Raw genomic sequence first — 24,007 nt, forward strand, 5'->3', positions numbered from 1 at the left:
GGGGTCTCCAACAGTTTCCTACATCCTCTGTATGGCCCGGGAGAGGCATGGGCTCTTACTGGATCATCTGCGTCTTCCCCAGACGGCAGGAGGCAGGATGATAGCTATCATAGCAGTTGTAGTTGTTAATATTTATGAAGCACTAACCATGGGCCAGGCACTGGGCTGTGCATGTTGCACAGATTATCTCATTTAAATCTCAGCACAAATTTATGAGTTCAGCATAATTCACCCCCACTGTACAGATAAGAACACTGAAGCTCAGACAGGTGAAGTAACTTGCCCAAGGTCACACAGCTCCTATGTGGTGGCTCTGGGATTTGAACCCAGGTCTGCCTGACTCACAGAGCCCACATTCTCACTCCTAAGTTTTCTGGGGGCATCCAGTCCTACGAGGGGCCTTTCAGTGCACGTTGACCTCTTGGGACTCTCAAGCACAACACAGTGCCTTTTCTTCTGTCAGTCAATCAGTTCTTCAACAACCAGATAATATACTGAGCCCTTATTCTAGGCCTGGTATGATGGCTACAAGGCTGAACAAAACTCTCTCTCCCCTAAGAGCCACAATCAATGTGTGCCCATGGTGCTGGGAGCAGGTAATGCTGGTCCCGGGGTGGGGTGGACCCCTGGTATGCCCCTCATGGTACCCCATACTCTAGCGTCCATGTCAGAACTTGTCTGCTCGGTGTCCCAGTCTGATTACTCATGGATGAATGGGCTAATAGCAAAACCAGAGCATATCTGAGCTGCAGAGAGCCTGAGGGATCGTCCCCATCACATGGATGAGGAGACTGAGCCCCAGCAGAGAAGGGGACTTGGCCAACGTCACAGAGCAGATCCAGAACCCAAACCCAGGCCTCCCCTCTCCTCTCCCAGAGTTCTTCCCACAACAGCACTGTGATGGTTAATTGTAAGTGTCAACTTGAGTGGGCCACTGGGTGCCCCAGTCATTACAACATTATTCTGGCTGTGTCTGTGACGGTGTTTCTGGATGAGACTAATGTTTGAATTGGTAGACTGAGGAAAGCCAACGGCCCTCCCTAATATGGGCGGGTCTCATCCCATCCCGTGGAGGCTTGAATAGAATAAAAAGGGGGAATAATGGAGAATTTGTGAACTCTGCCTGAATGTCTTCAAGCTGGGACCTCCGTCTTCTTCCGTCTTCAGACTCGGACCAGACTGGAACTTACACCATCGGCTCTCCTGGGTGTCCAGCTGGCCAACTGCAAATCTTGAGACTTCTCAGCTTCCGTAATTGCATGAGCCAATCCCTTATAATGGATCTCTGTCTCTCTCCGTCTCTCTCTCTCGGTTCTGTTTTTCCGGAGAATTCTAACTAACGCAATCACTCTGTAGGCAGCAGGCTGGGATTTGGGACGTGTTTGCCATGCAGGCAACATATTTGCCTTTTAACATGGCAATCTAGAATTCTCCACTGCACGGTATACACACACGGTATTCCACGAGGCACTGTTAGGCGGCTCACATATCATCTTCTCTTAAAATGTCAGTAGTTATGTAATTATTTTAATGGGAATAGTTAGAAAAATTACAAGTGAACATCGAACCTTGATTTTACATGTATTAGCACTTAGGATGAAGCTGGTAAAACAGTGGGTTGATGTACGATCCATTTAAAGATAAACATGGAGCTCTGGGAAAATTCCTGAAGGTCGATGGAGAAGTGCTGGAGTTTGGGAACATTAATCCAAAAAAGAGACATTACTGGGGGGGATTTGGGATTCCTGGGCATGGCACTGGGAGGATATTTTCCCCGAGAAGATTCCTAGAACCCTTTTGTGATGGGAAGAATAATGACCCCCAAAGATGTCCACGTCCTAATGCCAGAACTTGTGACTCTGCTCGCTTCCAGGCAAAAGGGACTCTGTGGATGTGATTAAGTTAAGGTTCTTGAGATGGGAGGTGATTTTGGAGTATCCAGTGGGCACCAAGTCATCACAAGTGTCCTTCTAAGAGGGAGGAGGAGAGTCAGAGTCAGCGAAGGAGATGTGACAGCAGAAGCAGAGGTCAGAGGGATACGATTGTCAGCTTTGAAGAAGGAAGGGATCACGAGCCAAGGAATGCGGGCAGCTTCTAGGAGCTGGAAAAGGCAGAGAAACGATGTTCCCCGAGTGTCCCAGAGGCACTCAGCCCTGCCAACACTTTGATTTTAGCCCAGTGAGCCCCAGGTTGGACTCTGACCTTCAGAACCGTAAGAGAACAAATGCGTGCTGCTTTACACCGTCAAGTTGGTGGTAATTTGTCACAGCAGCCATGAGAAACTAACAGACCCTTCAACACATCTAAGGGGCCATTTACGCACTCTGAGGACACCCGGGGGCCCTCCACTCTCCCTCCAGGGCCTCGGCCTTCCCTCTTTCAATAACGATGTGGTATTTTCAACTTATCGCGACCACCGTGTGTTGAGCATCATGCTCCACCTAGACGAAGGACAGCCTCCCAGATTCGAGCAGGTGGGAGCATCACCTGTCCTCTGTTTGCCCTCTGCACCCACTTCTCCCCTCCTCCGCCCTGCTGCTCTCTGCCTGGGGGGTGGTCTGCATGGACCACATCAACAGGCTCTCTGGTTCTCAGGCTTCCAGTTGGGTTTGGCCAATAGGAGGGCAGGCAATGGGAAGGTGGGTAGAGAAAGGCCAGGGCATTCCTTTCCTCAGCATCTCTCTCTCCGTGGGGCCACCAGATTGGCTGAGGTGGCCTTCTCCACACAGCTACTTTCTCCAGGTCCCTGTCACTGCTCCTTTGCCTGTTCATGACTAGAGGTGGTAACAGCTCCCCTCTGGTACTAACCCTGGGGTGCTGCGCCATCCCTTGCGATTTCCCCACATCACATGCTCCATCAATAAACTCTCATCCACTGCTCAATTTGAGTGAGCCATCACTTCTGCCAGGCTCCCGACTGATATTGCAGACGATGCAAACACGACACAGACAAGCTAAGTCACTTGTCCAAGGTCAAGAACCAGGCAGCGGGAGAGCCTGGGTCTGTCCAAAATTCTCGGCCAGAAGTTGCCAAGGTGGCCCATGGGCTGTGGGCTACAAACAGCCAGGGGACAGGCTGTATTTACTTAGTTTTCAATTTGAATTCATTGCCGACAGGTAATGGTTTCGGGCTTTTGAGTACAAACCCAGAGTTCCTGCTTCTCTTAAAACATAAAAAGAAGCCAGCATTGGCCTACGTGTGTTTGTGTGTTAACTCATTTAATCCTTACAATAACCCCACAAGGTAAGCGCTAGCACTAACCCGGTTTTCCATATGGGGAAACTGAGGCACGGAGATTAAATTGCTTGTCTGAGGTCACTCAGCTAGAGAGTGGAGGAACTGGGAGCTGAAGCCAGCTTATCAATCAGCTATGCTGTGATCAGCTATGGTGAACTGAGCCTTCGAGGTGGCATGGGCTTCCCACATAGCCACAGTCTGCCACAAACCCGCCTGACATCACCTGCCTGGCCCCTGAGGACATTCCCATTTCCAACTCCCTCCCTGGGCTCTTCTGTGTCTCCAGGAAGAGACCCCAAGCCCTCCCCTCAGGGCTCCTGGGATGGGCCAGGCTCTTTCCTGGGAGCCATCTTCATCCCAGAGCAGAGCCTGGCCACCCAGAGGGGGGATTTGTCATCGTCCCAAACGCGGCTCACTGTGAAAATGCTCTGCTCACGGCCCAATCATGCAGCATCGGTGCCGCCCCACCCTCGAATCTCTCCAGCCACGTCGTGGATCTCTGATGGCGTCCAGCGCCTGGCTGGAGCCGGTGGGAGCGGAAGGCTCACACCCCCGTGCCCAGGAACACAGAGCCCTTGTTCCCCCCGGCCCCTGCCCCGCCCTGCTCAGGTTGGACCCTTGCCTCGGCTTGCCTGAACGGGGTTCTAACTTTGTCCTTCCTTGGGCACGGTCCCTTATCAGCCCGCCAGTGGGGAAAACAAGCCACGCAGAGGCATCTTCTGAAACCATCTCTGAAATCAGAGTCGGCTGGGCCGCCTTCTCCCAGTGCATCACCTTCGGAACGGGCAGTTCTGCTGGGTTTTGTTCCCTCTCTTTCTCCTCTTCACTCTTCCTCCGGTTTCTGCCTCTGAGCCTCCCAGGGGAGGAGAGTCCAGCTAAATGCCCTCATTGTGAGCTTTCTGAAGTGCCCCAGACGCCTTGAGATGGGTCCAGAGGGGCAGTGACGCCTGTGAAAAGGGATCGATGGCCTTCTTGTTGCAGAGCAGCTCCCCCCACGTCTGGCCCCCGTGTGGCCAGGGAGAGGGCCGGGAGAGAGTGAAGGAAACTACTGCCAAGTACTGGCTGGACCTCAGGGGAGGCAACGCAATTTCTAGAGCAAAAGATGAGAAGTGTTATCTGGCCGAAGAGAGCAATTAATTGGCCATTAGCCTGTGGAGTAGGTTTTCATTTCCCAAACTCTCAGAGATTAGAGAGGGAACTGGATTAGTCCCAGGGAGTGCCTCAGTGGAGTCCCCAGCGAGTGTGTGGTCACTAAATATTGACGTGGTGCCTCTGTGTGCAAGGCATTCTGGGAGACGTCTGGGAGGGCCGCATGCGGGTGCACCTGGCAGAGACAGAGCGAGGCCCAACTCGGATCCTGACTTTGTTTCTAACTGGCCATGTACCTTTGCAAGTCCCTTTCCCTCCAGGCATAAACTGAGAGGGGGGGTCCGGACGATCTTAGCTCGTCCGCCTCTGACCAAGAAACTCTAATGAAGCATTCGGCAAAAGGATGGTGGTGACGGTAGCGCGACACCGTGAACGTATATAATACACGGAACTGTACTTGGAAAAATGGACAAGATGGCAAATTGTATATGAATTTTACCAAGATTTAAAAAATTGGAAAAAAAGGGCAAAAATGAAAAAAATGGATTCATTAACTATTATGTGAATAACACTACAGAAAAAAGGTGGCAGATAAATATGACAGTGCCTGCCTGAAAGGGAGCATTTTACCCCAGGGAAGAGAGGGGTTTTTTAGTTCCAAGGGCATACAAACTACATCCAGAGGACCACATCTCAGATCTGGATGCCTGTGCTTGTAGATAACGTAATGAAGTTTTGTTGGAATGTGAAAGAAAGAAAGAGAGAGAGACAGAGAGAAAGAGCGAGAGATACAGGAAGGAAGGAAGGAAGGAAGGAAGGAAAGAAGGAAGAAAGGAAGAAAGAAAGAAAAAGAAACTCTATTCGGGAGTGAGTGTGGCAAATGGGGGCCATTTTGCCTCCTGGGTACATTTTTGGTTGTCATAATTATGGGGTGGGTGTTCCTGGCACTGGGTGCTGCTCAACATCCTACGGCACACGGGACAGCCCCCAAGACAAAGAATTATCAGCCTCAAACACCAACAGAACCGAGGCGGGGAAACCCCACTGTGGAAGGTAGGTCAGAAGTCAGACCAGGAGACCAAGCGGGGGGACCTCGTTGGAGCGAGAATCCGGGGAGCTGGCACATGAAGACAGCGGAGGACAGCCAGGGGAGCTCTGAAGGATGACAACACCGGGTCCCAGCGGAGCAGAAGCTGGGCCCTGGGGGTGGGGGAGTGGAGGAGCAGCCAGGGCGGGCCCCTGAGTCTAGGGAGAAATTCGGGTCAAAGGAGGATCGGAGAGGCAGGCACGGAGGGGCAGACGGCAGACCTTGCGGCGGCTGCACTGGGAGGCTGCTGCACGGCTCCGACAAAGGCCTTTTCTTCCAGAGCCTCTCGGGGAGGTCTGCCCGGAGGCCCTGCTCGGCCTGGCCGCACGCGGCCGCAGACGCCACCCACCCTGGGCTGGGGCCTGACTTCTACAGGGGCTCTTCATGTGTTGCTTCTGAACCCGGGTCAGGAAGGGGATGGCAGAGCGTCAAAGGGAAGCCCGAAGCAAGGACCCAATTCCCAAGCATGTTCTGAGCACCTGCTGCATACCAGGGCCCGGCTGCCTCCCTCCTGCCTCACCTCCTGCCCCTCCACTTTGGCTTCTGAGCTCTGGCCAGACCAGAACCCGACATGGTTCTGCAATATTCCCTCCCCCGTCTGTGGGAGGCTTTCCTCAAGCCCCTCCTTTGCCCTGGAACACTCTCTGCCCCGTTCCTTTGCTTGGTGCCCTCCCACTAATCATTCCCATCCCGGCCCCCACGTCTCTTCCTTGGAGAGACCCTCTTGACTCCTTGAAACAGAGTCTCCTTCCTTTACGATGATCATACACCAGCCTGTCCCACTGGAAAAATTCACTATGCTTCCCTGAAAGAATTTGTTGAAAATCTGGCCAGAGGAGAAGGAGAGAGGGTGGCTAAGAGCACAGCCTTTGGCTTCGGACAAACCCAGGTTGAAACCCTGGCTCTGCCCCCCAAAGCATGACCCTGAGCAGACCAATTCACCTCTCGGGGCCTCAGTTTTCCCGTCTGTAAAATGGGGGCAATCATAGGACCATCCTCATAAGGTTGTTGCGAGAATTAAATGAGCTGCCTTGCAACATCCTTGCATCATCCTTGCAACATGCCCAGCCCTTTATTAATAAATAATCCTTCATTATTATTATTACCATCATTAGGGGAGTGTTTAAGAACAAAAACTCTTGGACTGGGTGGCCTGGGTCCAAACCACAGTTCCACCATTTGCCATGTATGGAACTTGGTCAAATTGCTTGACCTCCATGAGCCTCCACGGCCTTGTCTGTGAAACGAGAGCAATAGTAGCTCATACCTCCTGGGGTTGCTGAGCATTACATGAGCTGATGTCTACCCACGCTGAGGACAGTGCCCGGCACACAGTAGGTGCCCAGTAAAGAATTTTTCACTAAATTTCTACATAAGGAGTGCACAGCCAAACAGGGAGGTCACATAATGGCAACACCGTCCTGTTGGGGTTATACCCGCCCATTCTCGGCCCAGCCCCTGTCCCTGCCACGGGCCTGGGAGATCACCGTTGACGAGAAGGAGGGTTCACATGGCCGGGGGCTTTGTGAATTTCCCAGGGGCCCCCGCAGGACACTTAAGTGCAGCCTTCCATAGTTAACGTGTCAGCGGGAATCCTGTGATCATTTCTCCTCTACAGACAAAAGGGAAAGGAAAGACCCTTTGGGGTGGTGCCATGATCTGAAGTGGGGGAGAGGCTTGTGCCCCCTTGTCCCCTTCTTAGAAGTCGGCCTCAGACTCCTGAGTCAGACAGGCTTGATCTACTCCTGGCTGTGTGACTCTGGGCAACTCACTCTACCTCTCTGATCTCAGACTCCTCATTTGTAAAAATGGGATGATAATAGTAGCCTCATGATGTTGTCAGAGGCTTCAACAAGGTGATCCATCCAAAGCACGGTGCCTGGCAAGCAGTTCTTGCGATTATGTGACAGTGTCTGACACTTGAAAAGACTCTGAACTTGGTCTCTAGCCTAGCTTTACCACTCATTCCTGCCAGATTTTACTCACATCACTTAACCTCTTGGCCCCACCCCCGTTCCCTACCCCCCATCCCCCATCATATGATGACATAGGCGCCCTGGAGAGGATAACGAAGAGGACGTTTGTTACATTGTTGTCATAACAAATAGAATGGTAGCTCTATTTATCGACTGGTTCTCTCAGTTAACTATTTCCCAACTTCCCTTCCACTCTGCCCGCCCGGGCCCCCACCACGCTCACACATTGTCAACAAGGATTCAGGGAGCCCCACTTTGAGCCAGGCTTTACACTCCCCGTTCTGGGGGACAATGGTGAGTGACACAGTGACACAAACAGGAACCCCAGCCCTCAGGGAGCTTACATTCTACGGCAGTTGTTCCCAGCGGGGGGCGATTTTGCCCCTTTCTGTTCCTGGGGACACTTGCCAACGTCTGGGGACATTGCTTTTGCTTGTCACAACCTGGGGAGGGGACGCTACTGGCATCTAGCGGGTGGAGGCCAGGGATGCTGCTCCACACCCTACAGCACCCAGGACGGCCCCCACCGCACAGAATTACCTGGTCCAAAACGTCAGTAGCGCCGAGGTTGGAAAACCCTGTTCTAGAGGGAAGAGGCAGAAAGTAAACAAAATAAATAAGTCCGTCACACGGTGGCCTGGAAGGCGATCGGAGCGTGCAGAAAGGCAGACAGGAGGGGGCGGGAGATGCCCGGAATGGGGATGGAGGTGGTGAGCAGGGCTGCATTTATGGAGGATCTTCCGTGGGGTGGGAGAGGAAGCAAGGAGTCCAAGACGACTCCGAGGCTTCTGGCCTGAGCATCGGGAGAGATTAAGGAGCAGCCCTACCGACTGTCTCTCTACACCCACTCTTAACTCTCCCTCCACTGGCAACCTCGCCTCCACTCTCTGCCCAGCAGCCAGGGCCATCTGCAAATGGGAACTTGGTGCCTCCATCTCATTTCTCTAACCCCCCAGGGCTCCCAAATGCACCCCAACCCCGACTCGAAAGGTCTACCATGACATGACCCCTCCAAGTCCCCCAGCCCCTGCCCCAACCCCACTCCCCCTCCCCCTGATGCACTTCCTCCAAGAGACTGGGCTCTCGCCTCTCTCCCATCAGGAACACTGTCTTCCTCCCCCACCTCCTTCACTTCCACTTGACCCTACTCCTCTAGAAGGGCTCTGCTCAGATGCCACCTCCTCCAGGAAGCCTTCCTGGACACCCTCCTCTGGGCTTTCACAGGGCCCTGTGCTTCCTCCACCACAGTGCTGAGCTGCTGGTTTGTAATGTCCGACCTCCTCCCCCGGGCTGTGAGCTCTGTGAGGGGGAGCAGCAGAAGCATCTAGCTCACCATGGACCAATCGTCCAGGTTTGCCCGGGACCCATGGGCTCCCAGGATGCTCCGACTTTCAGCGCTAAGTCTGGGAGGATCCCAGGCTAAGCAAAACCAGTCGGTCGCGCTAATTGCATCCCTATGTTTGGCAGAGTCTAGACCAGGGTAAGTTCAACTCGTGTTTGTTGAATGAATGCTGAGTAGGAGATTTACAAACGTTTCCTAGATGGATGGATGAAGCTCATCATTGAGGAGTTAATAATCCAGAATTATTAGCCAGACTTCTGGAAGCCTCTGGAAGCCCTGGACCACGGTCCAAGCTTCAAGCTTCAAGGACCAATAGAAATCACAGTGTTTCTGCTCTCCCGCTAAGGGCCCAGGTTCAAGGGCAGGTCTGGGCCCACCCTCCTGCCTGCACAGAAACGGAGGTCGCGGTGGTGGGCCAGAGACCTCATTCTCCTGGACTGAGAGGGCAGCCCACCCGGGGCCTGGGGCTCACTGCCCCGCCTCAGAGCCCTGTGTCCTTATCCTCACCCCCGCCCAGCCCTGTCACCTGAGCCTCCATAGAGGACAGCTTATCTCCTTGTCTGTCGGCAGCCTGCAAAATGAGAAACTTGAAAACGCTTCTGGGGTTTTATTTTTCTCTTTCTTTCGTATTTTCTTTTTTCTTTTTTCTGGGGCAATCGACCCTCCACCCTTATCCGGTTCTGAAAAAAGGGGCTAATTGTGTCCTCTGGCCGAGTGGCCTCTGTGCCAAGACAAAAGCTGCGCGGGTTGCTTTTGCTCATGTAAATTTGGAACCCTGGGGGCTCACAGGACAGAGGGGCGCAACCCCCTCCAAAGCGACTTCTTGCACTAGAAGGAGAGAAAGGCTTGGCCTAAGACAGGATGGCGGGGACGTTCTCTGCGCATAAGGCTGAAGCATTATGGTCCAGGTGGGGTCCCCCTGCTTAAGTATCTGGGGGGACATAGGATCTTTTCAGGGGGCCCATGACCCCTGCACAGAAGAAAACACAAACAAAGATGTACAACTTGATGAAGAATTACACAATGAACACACACTCACCTTCCAGAGCAAGAAATCAAACATAGCCAGCACCCCAAAGGCCCTTCTGTGCTCTTTCCCCACCCGAGGAAACCACCACTCTGACTATTATGGTCATTTCCTCCTTGTTTTTCTTTATAATGTCTCGACCTAAGTGTGCAGGCATCCTTAAACACTACAGTTGAGTTTACCTTCTATTTCAAACTTTTTTAAGAACTTTTTTTTTTTTTGGTGAGGAAGATTGGCCTTGAGTAACACCTGTGCCGATCTTCCTCTATTTTGTATGTGGGATGCCTCCACAACATGGCTGATGAGTGGTGTGTGGGTCCACACCCAGGATCCGAACCAGCAAACCCCGGGCTGCTGAAGTGGAGTGTGCAAACTTAACAACTATGCCACTGGGCCAGCCCCTATTTCAAACTTTTTATAAATAGAATTATATAGTACACACTGTTTTGTGTCTGCCCTATCCACATTTCTGCAGCACGTAGCTGTACTTGTTCATTTCACTGCCGCGTACTACCCCACGGGGTGCCGGAACCTCGCTTTACTCGTCTCTTCTCCCATAATGGACATTTGGGTAGTTTCTGGTTTTTCACAATTATGATTATTACACATAAAAAAAGCATTTATATCCTCCTTTCTGTTGAGTCGATATCTCAAAGTGGAATCGCAGATTAAGGGATGTATCGTGGCACTTTAGTCAATAGTTTTTCAAAGCACTTGCACCAACCCACACTCCTGCCAGGTCCTCAGTCCTCCTCTTAAATTTCAGTTAATAACCACGAATCTTTGCTTTGTGCACGGGGCAGGAGTGTGAGCCTAGCAAGGTCGCTAAACCCTGACCCCCCAAAGTGACACAAAGGCGATGCAGATCAATTAACACCACACAGCACTCTCTTTACAAACCCTGAAGGAATGGTAAGGAGCTTGGCGAGCACATGGCAGGGGAGACTGACCTGGTTCAGGGGAGCCCCGGAGGAATTCTCAGAAGTAAGTCTTCACCCAAGACCTGAAGGAGAAGCTGCAATTAACCCCATGAAGGGGGGGGAGGTAGAAATGAAAGCATGCCGGGTGGATGGTACAGCAAGTGCAAAGGCCCTGAGGTGGAAGGGAGCAAGTGAGTTTAAGGAGCTGGGGGAAAAAGGCCCAGAGAGGTCAGGGAATTCTCCTGAGGTGAATCAGCAAGTTAGTAGCCGAGCAGTCTGGACTCCACTGCTAAGGGGCGTCCTTGGTGCCCGTGGGTTTGTATGAACGCAACGGATTCCCTTAGAAGGCAGGGACTGTGGATTCCTTCAGGCAGACTAGAGTTCAAACCTCAGCTTTGCCACTGTGTGACCTCAGCAGACCCCTTCGCTGCTCAGAGCCTCGGTTTCCTCATCTGTAAAACCGAGGACAGTGATGGCAAAGCCACCAGCCCCAGGGCTGCTGTGAGCAGAAAAGGGGGCTGTGTTCGGGAAGGGCCCGGCACAGAATGAGCGCTCAGTATGTACAGGAGCACGACCATCTTTCTCCCTCTCCCCAGGCTGCCAGGGCTGGAGTTTCACAGGAGGAGCCAACCTTTGTCGAGTACCTACTATGTGCCCGACACCTCCTTAGGTGGCAGGAGCTATGAGGATCCCCATGCTGCAGATGAGAAAACTGAGGCTCAGAGAAGTGAAGTGACTTGCCCTCAGCCACACAGCAGACAGCGGGAGAGCCGGGATTGAACCCTCCCTCACCTGGAGGGACGGTGGCTGGATCATCTGTCAGCCTCTGCAGAGGAAGTCTTATCCCACGAAATCAGTAGCGTGAAGCAGAAATCAGAGGGAACATTAATAATCTCAGGCAGCAAATGAACTGCTTCTAACAGGCCGCTCTCGCTGACTCCCATCCTCGGGGCCTGTTACAAATGGCGCAGCTCAGAGTGACAAGGTGCTCCCCGGGCCGTCCAAGGAGAGGCTGGAGGCACACAGCACGCGACCCAGGTTTCTGGAACAATGGGCCAGTGCGTCTTCCGAGGTCACCCACAGCACGAGCTCAGACAGAACGGGCTCGGTGTCCCCCTTACTGGGGAGACTTGACTCTACATGCTTGTTGGGTCTGTCCTGGGTTTGACAATGGCTTGAATTGGTGGCCAACACTTACAATCAGGTGGATTTTGCACAAAACCCTAGAATTCTCTTGGGAAAAAAATTGAGAGATGTGGCCACGCAGGGCTCACAGTCGGTGACAGCGGACAGAGGCTGGGAGCAAACGTCCCTGGAGACGGGGCACTTAGTCCTCCCTCAGCTCTGTCTCCCTCCCACTGGACCGCCTGCCCCTGGAGGCATCCGGATTTGCAATTCATCCCTGCAGCCTTTGAGCCATCACGGCTTTCAGCTGGTGGAGGGTCACCGGAGGTGGGGCTTGTGGGGACAGTGGCTTTTGGGGACCAAAGGGAGGGGAAGTGACAGGTCCAAGGCTAACAGAGGTCAGTGGGATGTCCAGGCTGAGTCTTCTGGTCATGGGTGTCTCCCTACGCCCTGAATACCTGCAGAGCCCATGCCTGGTCTGTATAACTGGCCATGCCAATAATCATCCTCATCGTAGTAGTAGTCATAATAACTAGACTTCCTGAGCGCTTGGCTGCTGGGGTTGGTGCTTGGGGCCCTGCAAGCTTGATCTCATGTCATCCTCCCAAAAACGCGAGCTGAGGACTAGACGGCCTGTCGATTGGACATTTGGGTCTGACCAGCATTCACGCCCCCTTCTTCAGGTAACTGGGTCTTGGTTTTCCTTTGGGGACCCATTCCTCTCCCACTATTGGTCTTTGTGGCTCAAGAAGGCAGCAAACAGGGATTCACCTCTACAAGGCTCCAGGGTTGGTCACATGACCCAGATCTGGCCAAACAGCCTAGTCATTTCCCTGGCCATGATGTTTGGTTCCAGGAGGCCCCAGGTCTCAATTCTAGGACTTGCTGGAACTGAGGTTGCAGCTGGCACACTGTAAGCGTGGAGCCACTGAAGGACATTTGTGCCCAGAAGAAGGGAGCCAGGCCAGCCTGAGAAGGAAGTCCACACAGAGAAAAGCAGAGTCAAAGGGCTGTGAAAGAGGGAGAAAGAAGGAGAGGGAGAGCAAGCTGTAACATTGTTAAGCTCCTGGATCCAGCCAAGCCTGAAGCTAGATTGCTAGGTACCTGTGCCAATAATATTCCCTTTTATGCCTGAGAATAAGAGTGTAATGATATTTAAGTTGGATTTTCTGTCTCTTACAGCCAAAAGAATCCTGCTCAATATAAATACTATCATTATTTCCATTTAACATGAATAATCGGAGGCTAAGGGATTGAAGCAAATTACCCAAGGCCACACAGCTGTGAATTGGTAACACTTGGATTTGAGCAAGATTTGCCCTAAACCTAAGGCTGTTAGGTCAGAAATCCTGGCCTCTTATAGGGTTGTCCCTCTGCCTCCAGGAGCTGAGAGCTGGGGACTTTAGAAACAGCACATACTTGGAGCGGCTGGTACCATCGTGGTGCGTTGCGAGGCCAGGAAGAGGGGAGAGGAGGCTGCACCGAGATGAAAAATATGTAATAATTATTTAAATCAGTTCAGATGCCATAAGGAGAAAAATCAAAGCTTTCTGTGGCATTTCCCCAGTGCCATTTTCAATTCTATCTTATCAAAATACGGCTGGAATTTGTTTTTCAAAAGGAAAAAACGGTTTTAATTAAAAAAATTTCTCTAATAAAAGTTAAAATAGCTCACAAGCCATCAGGTGACAATGGAAGGAAGACAGGGGCATTTTAGCAACTTAAAGCAGATTAAAAAACTAATTTGTTGATCGTTTTCCCAAAGCTCACCTCTCCCTTGGAAGGCTGGGTGTTTTGCATAATGAGGCTGAAATCCTGAAATCGCTGCTGTCTGCTCAGCTCCCTCTTTGTTGGGGTTTCAATGGGTTCCCACCTCACGTAGGGGTGTGGTTTCTTATTGTTGCTCTGGCCAGGGTTTAACGGAATCATTTCATCCCCTGTACTTAAAATCTTTGCAAGCATCCCACTGCTGGAAAGAGGAACAGCAGAACACTTACAGCCTGGGGAAATGAGGCACAGGGAGCTCAGGCAACTCGCCGAGGATCCCCCAGTCTGTAAGTGACAGAGCTGAGATCTGAACACGAGCCTGTTCAACTCCAAAACCACAATCTCAGTCCCCACTCCTGAATCGGACCAGAGTTAGACAGGCTACCCCCGTTCCTGCCCAGCTACTGCACAGGTATGAAGACGCTGCTGTCCTTCTTTGAGGCTGTGGCATCTGCTGCAGGCTGGCTCATTGCCCAGCTCCCTCCCAACACCGTGTCCTGGTGGCGGGCCTTCCTGCATGCAAGCCACTGGACAGTGAGAGCCCCGCTTCTTAGAGCTCTCTCCGGCCTGGTTTCTGCAGATGACCGGCTCCCACGCAACATGTGAAAGATGGAAGCAAACGTCACGAGCCAGACGCCAAGCACAGACAGCGGTGCTTTTGTTTTCATCAGCAGCTTTAGCTCATTTGCAACTGTCCCCATTCTACAGAGGAGAACACTGAGCTCAGAGGTTGAGCCACTGCATGTTGTTAAGTGGCTGAGATCCCAGCCCAGACGTGTCTGATTCAAAAAATGTTTATTTCTTGAGTGCCTGCCACGCTCCAGACACTATTCTAAGCGCGGTAAAATGTCACTTACTCATGTTGTGAAAAATGAAGAGTTCCACGTAAGTCAATTTTCCAGACACCCAGGACATCATACACGGAAACACTCATCAGTTTAACCATGGGATCAAAATATTTTATACAATGAATTACTCTTTGCCCTTTGCCCCGTCCACTGAATGTGGTTTAACTGTTTCTTAGGGCTGTCACAGAAGCCAGTAACATTTTTGCGGTTCTAGAATACTGTGCGTTGTATGACACTGTTCTGCAATTGGTGGCATTGCTCTGTAACATTGGGATGCGCACAAGCTGCCGAGATGAGGGGGTCATTTGACCCCTGCACTGAATTCCCCCTGGCTGTGTGTCTTTCGTTTCCACGCTTCTTATTTTTATAATCTCTTCATCTGTACCGTCGTGCTCAGGCTGTCGGCTGTCTCTTCTAGCTGCTGTCACTGTGATTTCCTTACCATCCTACACACTTCTAATTGGCTCCTTGTATAATCAGGGCACTGAGCTCATCAGAATGTGTGCAAAGTAAGAGTTAACAGGCTCTGAGTGAAGAAATGTCGGCTCTTTTCTGAGACGGACGCTGTGGAAATTCATGGGGACCACTTTCTTTTTCTTCCTTTTATATAGTTGAGTCAACAGGAGAAACGGCCTACAGTTATTATGGTGAGACCCCTAAGAGCTTTGTGAAAACGAAAGCAGGTCTGACTGTTCGGAGAGTCTCAATTTTCTCCTTGTCCCACAAGGTAGGCATTCGAACTGCAAAGATCCTGGGCACCGGCTTCTCGATGGACACTCTGTGGGGGAGAAACCGGGGCTCGCCTTGGGGACAACCTAAGACAGGGAGAAATACGAGTGATCTGCTGTCTCCAGAAACTTCCACACAGCTCATCACGGCAAATGTCGTGTGGCCCCAGCTTCCTGGAGGCCCAAGGACTTTCCACGAACTTGCAAAGCCAGAGCCTGGTGCACACACAGCCCTGGTGCCCCAGACCTGCCTGAGTCGTCTGCCGGTCACTGGCCTAGAGGGGGCTTCTCCAGCCATCCGCGGCCACTGCTGCCCATATAGATGCACCTTGCTGACAGACCCACGTTTGCCATGGTTAGGCCTGTGAGGATGGACCCTGCCTGGCTCGTGTCACCCCCACATTAACAAATAAGAGGGAGAGGTGGGAACCTTCTTTGCAGGGGTCTCCAAAATACCTCCTCACCTCCACCTGGGAACGACATTGGCAACCCAGCAGTGGGGGCAGGCAGGAGGGAGGCGTGGCCGAGCACACAGGCTTTGGGACCATAAAAGGCCAGATGGGAAGAGCCCTCTGTGATTATACACAACTCCTCTCCCACTCTACAGATGGGGAAACTGAGGCCTTGAGAGGGGAAGAGACTAGCTCAAGGCCACTGAGCTGGTGGGTGGCAGAGCGGGGACCCAGATCTCTCTGCGTCCCGTCCAGGGGCTCTTCCCCTCACCCCGCCTTCGCACAACACAGAGAATTGAAAGGAATCAGCGAACAGTACAATATTTGAGAACTGAGCTAGAAACGTGAGCATCTGGACCCGAGAAGTGGGCTGGGGCGGGCCCTCCTGCCACCTGGGACTCCAGGATGCACGCGTTGGAGTTGGGGCTGGAGGGGGACACAGCTGCCATCCCCGATTTCCACGCACTAAGACACGGTCCCCTGCCTCCCCCTGGCTGGGTGGCCTTGGGATGTCTCCTGCCCTCTCTGGGCCTCTGTCTCCTCATCTAAGAATGCTTCCAGCTCCCAAAGTCTCCGGAGTAGCTGCCCCTCTCCTGAGCCTCTGGGTGCCTCACCTGTGATGGATGGATGCCCCACGTCACCTGTGCCACCGTGACTCAGCCAAGGGCACTGAATTCTTGTCTCATCTCTCTCCACTGAGGCTCTGACCCTGGCCAGGCTTTTTAGCTCAGAGGTCAGCAACTTTTTTCAATAAGAGACCAGACAGTAAATATTCAGGCCCTATGGACACGGTCGCAACTACTCAACCCCGCAGTTGTAGCTCGAAAGCAGCCAGAGACAATATGTAAGTGAATGGGTGTGGCCCTGTTCCAATAAAACTTTATTGACAAAAGCAGGCAGGGGGCGGGACTCGGCCTGTGGACCGCAGTTTACCAGGCCCAGTTCCATCATTCACGATATATATCGCTCCAGGCTGGGTTCGATACCTCCTCCGGAAGCAGGATGGCTATCACCTATCTGGGGTCCCGTGGCCTCTGGTTTCTTCCATCTCCGCGTTGCTCTGGCTGCAACAGTCAACTATTTCCTCTGTCAGAAGGAGGAGGACAAAGGACAGGAGGAAGGAGTGCTGCTGTTTGTGGCGGCTTCCAATGAGCCAGGCACCGTGCAAAGGGCTCTGTCAACAGGACCTCACTGTACTCATAACCACCCCGGCTGGGGCTTGGGGCTGGAGCTGGACCCTGGGCTCTCCTGCTTCCTCTCCAGACTGTAAGCACCTTGAGGATGAGCTGGGGTCCCTCATCAACGTATCTTCAGTGCCCAGCACAGAGGATGCCACTTAGAAGATTCTTGGCAAATATGGACCAGCAGCAAACACTGATGCCGAATGAATGAATGAATGAATGAAGAGCAAACCCGCCCCCCCCATCCAAACAGACACTCACACTTCCGTGACATGATTCATTCTTGCCTACCCAACCTCCAGGTGAGTTAGGGGAAAATGCTGAATGTATGCTGTGATGTCAGTTATGTCAAACAGGCCTGCTGGCCTGGGGGAGGCAAAACGACATTGTGGTCAAAAATATGGTCTCTGACATCAGTTGATCTGGGTGTAAATCCCAGGTATGCTCTTCCGGGCTGTGTGACCTGGGCAAGCCAATTCACCTCTCTGAGCCTCACAGATCATAACAGAAGGTGGAAACAGAAACTACCTCCCAGGGTTGTTGTGAGTGATAAATGATACATATAAAGCCCTTGGCACGTGTGTGGTATCTGGTAAGCACTCTGTAAATGTTATCGATGATGATGATGATGATTACTGTTGATGCTGGGATGAGCAAAACGCAAGGTAGGAATGGGATAGTGACGATGAGAAGTACAGGTGCTCATTATGTATGTCTGAATGAGAACCAGGGATCAAACAAGAGAAGGAAATACAGACTGCTGGGAACTGCGTCCGTGAGCTGTAATCACAATATTGTTGCCTAACAAACAGCCACAAGACCCCAGGAATTGCAATGAGGAGCATTTACTCAGCTAACCTGTTTCTGACCAGCTGGAGCTTGGCTGAGCGAGCCTCTTCTCTGAGGTGTGGGCTCAGGGAGGCTCGATATATGCTCGTTCTGGGGCCAGGCTGAGGGGGAGCGGCTACCCCAGGGGTGCTCGTCTCGCAGCCAGGGCAGAAACATGCCAGGCTCTCTAAGGCCTCGGCTTGGAATGGACACACTGTCACTTCCACCTCACCCTGATGGCCAAAGCTAGCCACACGCAAAGTGAAGGAGCAGGGGCATAAACCCCGCCTGCCCCCTGAGTGGGCAGAGCAGCAAAGTTGAGCGGCTCAGGTGTGGAGATGGGGAGGAGGGAGGAACTGGGGCCAGAGATGCCTCCACCCTGATAAACAAAGGCCAGCCAGGCCTCAGAAAGGGGCCCCGTCCCGGCCCTCCTCACCCTCTGCCCGGGTCTCATGAAATCTGGAAGAGCCCCTGAGCGGTAACATTCGCAGTCGGGGGAGACCCAGTCCCCAGCTCCCGACATCTGGACCTGCTCTGGGGAGCCATTAATCTTGGGCAATTTCTTTCCTCACTTGATTTGTTTATTTAAGGAAAACCAGTCGTTCCTAATTAGAAACACTGCTGTCGAGATGTTCGGCGCATCCTAGGCTGCCTATTTTCAGACCTTCTGCCTAAAATTATACCTGCGCTCTTTACATCTGTGAGTTTGTTCAGCAACTGTCCTGAGCGCAGGCTTCTGGCGAGAGAGACGCGGGCTGTTGCGGGGCCAAGGGAGCCTGGGGTAGAGGCGAACACGGGCTTCCGGGCAAAGGCACTTGGGAAGACGAACACGCACCACCCCGACACCCTGCTCAGAGCCGGCCCGGATCGCTGGGCCACCACGTGGAAGATGCACAGCACGAGCACAGTCCAGCCCTGAAGAGCAGGCAGGAGAGGAGTTTAAAGGTTCAGAGACATCTTTTGCTTGGAAGATATCAGCTGTGTTTACAGCCACACACACCCCTCCACATCCCCATGGACACTCAGACACACTGGCAGAGATGCACACGCTCAGAAACACACACGTGCTATCCACGAGATACACACCAAAGTTACACGGCCCTACAGACCAACACACTCAGACACACACCTTGTACACCCAGAGACGTGCAAGGAGATGCAACACAACACCCCAGGGACACACATTCAGAAACTTATTCCTCCCCAGGAGACATGCACATGTTACACTTTAAGCTCCAGAAACACACAGAGACATTCACACGCACACTGAGACATGCTCAAATGGACACTGCAGGCAGCACAGCAGATACCAACACTCGCAAACACACACACACACACAGAGATACAATCAAGCGTGCAATGCTACACACAGGCACACACCCTCAGAGACATGTGTACACACAGAGATGCACAGTTTCCCCGGCAATACACACAGATACACACCCACAGCAACACACATATACACAGAGACGCAATCCAATGCACCCTCTTGTCACAGACACACATGCTCAGAAACTCACACATAGACACAGACACTCACAGAGGTTACACCACAACAGACAGGTGCACACACATACACACACACAGAGAAAGCAAGTGTGCGATGCTGTACACACACATGCGCATAGAGACACACACATGAGTACACTGAAAACCATGTAGATAGATGCCTGTAAGCATAGACCACAAGCTCACGGTCTGTGAGCACACACAGGTGTATACTTACACACATGCAGGCACTCACAAACGGCCACAAAGACGTGCAAACAGCACACACACCTCCCAAAGCATGCACGGGCTTCTCGAACACAGGTGTTACTGCACAGACCCTCCCAGCACACGCGTGTGTCCATGCAGCCAAGCACCTGTTGGTCACAGGCACACCTCCAACTCACACGCACACAACTGCTTAACACTCACAAGCAAATACAACGACCCACACTCACACTGACACACAGGCACACCTTCTCTTGCAGATATGCACACACACACGCTCACAAATCCACGGACACACAATCTCACAAGTGCACACCCATATTGACACTATTCTAACCTGTGTGCACACACCCTGTAGGTTTCCACGTAAGTCCTACTCCCATGAGCACATGTGCACAGACATGCACGAGAATGTATACAGCTGCACGCATTCATACACATGATGTGCACAGACACACACACCCCACTCCAACAGGAAGGCAGATTGCTCCCTTTCGGAGTCCCGAAGTCAAGCCCACAGACTGAGCTGGCACCTGGTGGAATTGTTCCTGCCCCAGGCCCTCCTGCGTGCCCACGACCTCGCTCCACGTCAGCCAAAGTGAGGGCCGCCTTCTGCATCGAGGTTTCAGCATGGACCCAGGGAACCCTAGTTTGGGAAGGGACATAGATGTCCCAAGCCTCGAACCACTCAGAAAGAAATAAGACTGAGCAATCTACCACCTCCCTCCCCACACACATGCAAGACACTTTCCCCAGCGTGGCAGTTCCCGCAAGGATCAGCGGCCTCTCCTGCACGGACGTCCTCAACAGAGCGCCCAACACCCAGACAGCCTGGGTCCCTACACAGCTGCAAAGTTGAAGCTGTGGAGATGGCTCACCTCCGCCTCCCGTTGTCATGGCGACACAGCAGCTGGATGCATCCAGGCTTCCCACATGGCCCTGGGCTCCCCACTGGGAGCTGCTGGTCCAGCAGGGCTTTCATGAGGAAGCAGCGAGGAGCGGGGGCTGCAGGTGTCAGGGGATTGAGCCATCAAGGCCCTGCCCCCAACTCAAAGATCTCCTGGCGCTCAGGCGGGACAGGGCCAGCCTCCCTGGGGAACACAGCACCCGGATGCCCACACACAAGGTCCCCAAACAGACAGCCCTGCTGCTGGGTCTGCGGAGGTCCAGTCTTGACTAGATATACTGAGCGCTTTCCGTGCCCCATCTCCGCTAGTCCCCAACATCCTTCTGAAGTGGGAACCATGAACTCCCCATCTTACAGTGGGGGGACCGAGGTGTGCAGGGTGAAGTGACTGGTCATATTCAGATGCCTCTGAGTCTTAGGTCTCTTGAACAGTAAATTACATCACCTCCTGGGAATTTGAAAATCTCATCAGAGCCTTAGAGTGTCTGAACCCGGGGCCTCTGAGGATACATGAAATCTCTTCATTTTACAGAAACAGCAACTGGGCCTAGAGAGGTCTAGCGATTTGCCCAAAGTCACACAGCAAATTGAGGGCAGACTTGAAGGGCACCCTCCTGACCCAGAGATGCGGTTTCCCTAGGATGTCAAGCACTGGCCGCTAACATCCTGGAGGACTCCTCGGGTCTCCACAGCCTGGGGAAGCAGCTCCTAACCTGGCTCCAGGTCAAGGTCCCAAGAAAGGGCAGGAAGTCCTCAGGCTCCCACCTTGTGCTTCCACGTGCTAAGAACCTCACAGCAATGCTGTCCCCAGAGGGACACCCGGCCCAAGCAGGTGTTACAGGGCCACCTTGGGGTCATGCCAGAAGCCCCTCCACTGCCTGCCTCACTGACCAACCAGTCCATTGAGATGAGTCAGCCCCAGGCTGGAGCCCAGCAAAGAAACAGGATGCCATCTAGGGGGCTGTGACCACAGAGGTGGGTCCAAAATGATCCTCGGGGACCAAGTGGCCTCTTTGCAGCATGCTTTTCATTAGGAGGAAAAATAATCGGGCCACGCTCATGAGCTGTGTGCTGGGCTCGGCAGAGCCCCTAGGGGCCTGGAGTGAGGGGGCCCCCACATCCTCCGAGCTGGGCACAAGGATGCTGGGAGCCCCAATCCTGAGGCCCATCCAGCCCCTTTTCTGCACGAAGTTTGTCCCTCCCCAGGCTCCTCTCTGAATGGTCTCATGGAGCAGCCAGGAAACTTCCCCCAAACGGTGTGCTCATCTAAGGAGCTGCCAGGAACTGGAGGTGATCCCCACGTCTCCTGAGTCTCTGCCGGGGAGGTGAGCGGCTCCCATGAGGACACTTGGGGCTGCTGGAAAGGCTGGGATGGAGGCGATCTGGTTGAGTTCTCTCCCCCGTCCTTACACACACACACACACACACAGGCCAGAAGGGACATGAGCAAGCCTGCAAAGCCCTGCACACAAAGCCCACGGCCCGGGCAGCCCTGGGTGCTGGCTCCAGGTGATGGGGAACCTCGTTCACACAGTATCACCCCCACAAACACCTTGTAAAGTCAACTTGAAAATAGGACCTTCTCCCTGCGAACTCTGAACTGGCCAAGAAGCGGGGGCTTCACGAATCAAATTAAATGGGCTCTCTGCCTTCCCGGCCCAGCTCAGCCTGACAAGACCCTGAGCGGGATGCCTGAGGAAGGACGCCTGGATGAGCCGGAATGTTCCCCCCTCCGCCAGAGGAGAGAAAGTTTGTCATTTACCCAGAGCTGGGCTGTCCCCACTCCGGGTCCTCTACTTGCCTGGCTCTGGGCGCTGAAGCCGCAGCCTGCAGAGAAGCCGCTGAGGGGCCCCGAACCGTTTCGCAGCCGCCCAGCGCCCCGCTGCCTTGCGGGGCCCTCTCACCAGGTGCAGGCCCCTCAGCCCTTACCTGGGGGGGAGGGTGTCTCAGCCACTTGCGAACTCTGCCCGCGGAGCCCAGCAGGCGCCTGGGGTCTCTCCCTGCGACTCCCGCGTCCCGCTTGGCGCCCCCGCTCCGTGGGCGCCTTCCCAGCTGCCAGCTGCTGCAGTGGCATCAAGGAAAGAGGAGTCTGGATTTCTTTTCTCGCCACCGAGGCTCCTCCAGCCGGGCCGGGGCTATTTCTCCGGGGCTGGTGGTGCCAGGGGCATCCTCCGCGCCTCCAGCGGGAAAGTGGAAGAGTGCGCGTCCTGGATTGCAGCAGCGGCGACAGCGGTGGCCGGGGACGAGGAGGAGGCGGTGGCGACGCCAGCCGGCGAGCCGGGGAGGCAGGCGGAGGCGAGAGGAAGTGGAAGCCGGGCTCCCGCGAGCCTGACGCTCGGGCGGACCGGCGGGCGGGCGGGGCTGCGGGGGCCCCGTGCCGCGGCGAGGCCCCCGCGCAGACCTCCCGCCCCGGGGATGCCCGGCTCCCGGCGCGCGGGGCGCGGGGCGCGGGCTGCGGCGGGGGCGCGGGCCTCCGGCCACCTCGCTTGTCGCTCGCTCGCTGCGTCCCTCGCTGGCTCGCCCGCCGCCCCGGACTTCACGTCTCCAGCCCCAGCTCCCGCGCCGCTGCCACCGCCACCGCCGCCGCCGCCGCCAGCAGCGCGCTTCTGCCCGGCGCGCTCCTCGCGCGGAGCCACAGCGCTGCCTCCCGCTTAACTCCTTGCGCGCCACCTGGCCCTCCCGCGGCCTCCCCGGGAGCCGGGCGGCCCGGGGGCCAGGCCTGCTGCGGAGGTCGGGTAACGGCCTCCGTCCCCGAGCCTCAGTTGCCGCGTCTGTAAAATGGGCTCGAGAGACCCAAGTCATGGGGTTATTTGGAGAATTAACTGAGATGATTGGCGAAGTGATGCGCTGCCTGTCACTGAGGAAGTGCTCAATACACGGGAGAGTCTTTGTTGTTGCTGCTGATGCTGTTCAAAACGGTTAGCAGGGAGCCTCGCAAATAGCAAACAGCCGAAGAAGGGCAGGTTGGCTTTTTGGTAGTCTGTTGTCTTATCAGGCAGTAGGTTTAGGCTGTGTGGCCTCCAGCTGATCACTTCCTCTCTCTGAGCCTGTTTCAGAGATTCCTTCTGGGCTGTGTGACCTTGGTCAAGTCTCGCACTCCTCTGAACCTCTGTATTCTCATCTATAGGGTGGGGATGACAGCTAATGCCCACCTTCAAAGGGTCCCCAGTGGATCTCTGGGGAAGGAGCCCATGTTGTGATGTGACCTGTGACAAAAGCCACCACTGAGTGGGAGCTGCCTGATCGCGGCTCCCTGGCCGTGTAGCTTCCTAAACATCATCTAATTAAGTCATTCAAACAACCCTAGGAGGCAGCTTGTTCCATCTCCATTTTTCAGTTGAGAGAACTGGGACCAGAGAGGTTAAGAGGCTCACCTGGGTTAGCACAGACGGAAAGGAGCAGAGCTGGGATTTGAATCCTGGACTTGCTGACTCCAAAACCAGTAAGCTTGGTACTCAAGGAGATGCTCTAAAGCGGCCATTAGCAGAGCATTCTTCACTGGGACTAGAACAAGAATTTGTATCTGCATTTCTTTTATTAGAGCACGTTGTTCTCCCAATTATAACATTAATTCTTGTCTAATGTAGATAATTCAGCAAATACTGAAAAGTGTGAAGAAAAGCAAATCAACCCTATTCCCACCACCCAGAGAGAATGATTATTAACACCTTGCCATAGTTCCTTCCAGTCTTGTTTCTATACCTCCGTATAAAAGCGATGGGCACAGGGAATCGTCCCGTGGACACGGTTCCGTCTCAGGAGACGGGGAGGGCTTG

The 24,007-nt window shown here is 53.7% G+C and overlaps 1 protein-coding gene across 1 annotated transcript in view; it reads right to left on the bottom strand.

The window, feature by feature from the left end:
• WSCD2 (WSC domain containing 2) overlaps window positions 1–22,785 on the bottom strand; it is a 108,409-nt gene extending 85,624 nt beyond the window's left edge. The window contains exon 1 of the mRNA XM_046639084.1: window positions 22,161–22,785. The gene's annotated coding sequence lies outside the window, so the exon portion shown is untranslated. The remainder of the gene's footprint in view (window positions 1–22,160) is intronic.
• Window positions 22,786–24,007: the final 1,222 nt, after the last annotated feature.

Source organism: Equus quagga, chromosome 15, assembly GCF_021613505.1.
Source record: "Equus quagga isolate Etosha38 chromosome 15, UCLA_HA_Equagga_1.0, whole genome shotgun sequence".
Taxonomy (NCBI): domain Eukaryota; kingdom Metazoa; phylum Chordata; class Mammalia; order Perissodactyla; family Equidae; genus Equus; species Equus quagga.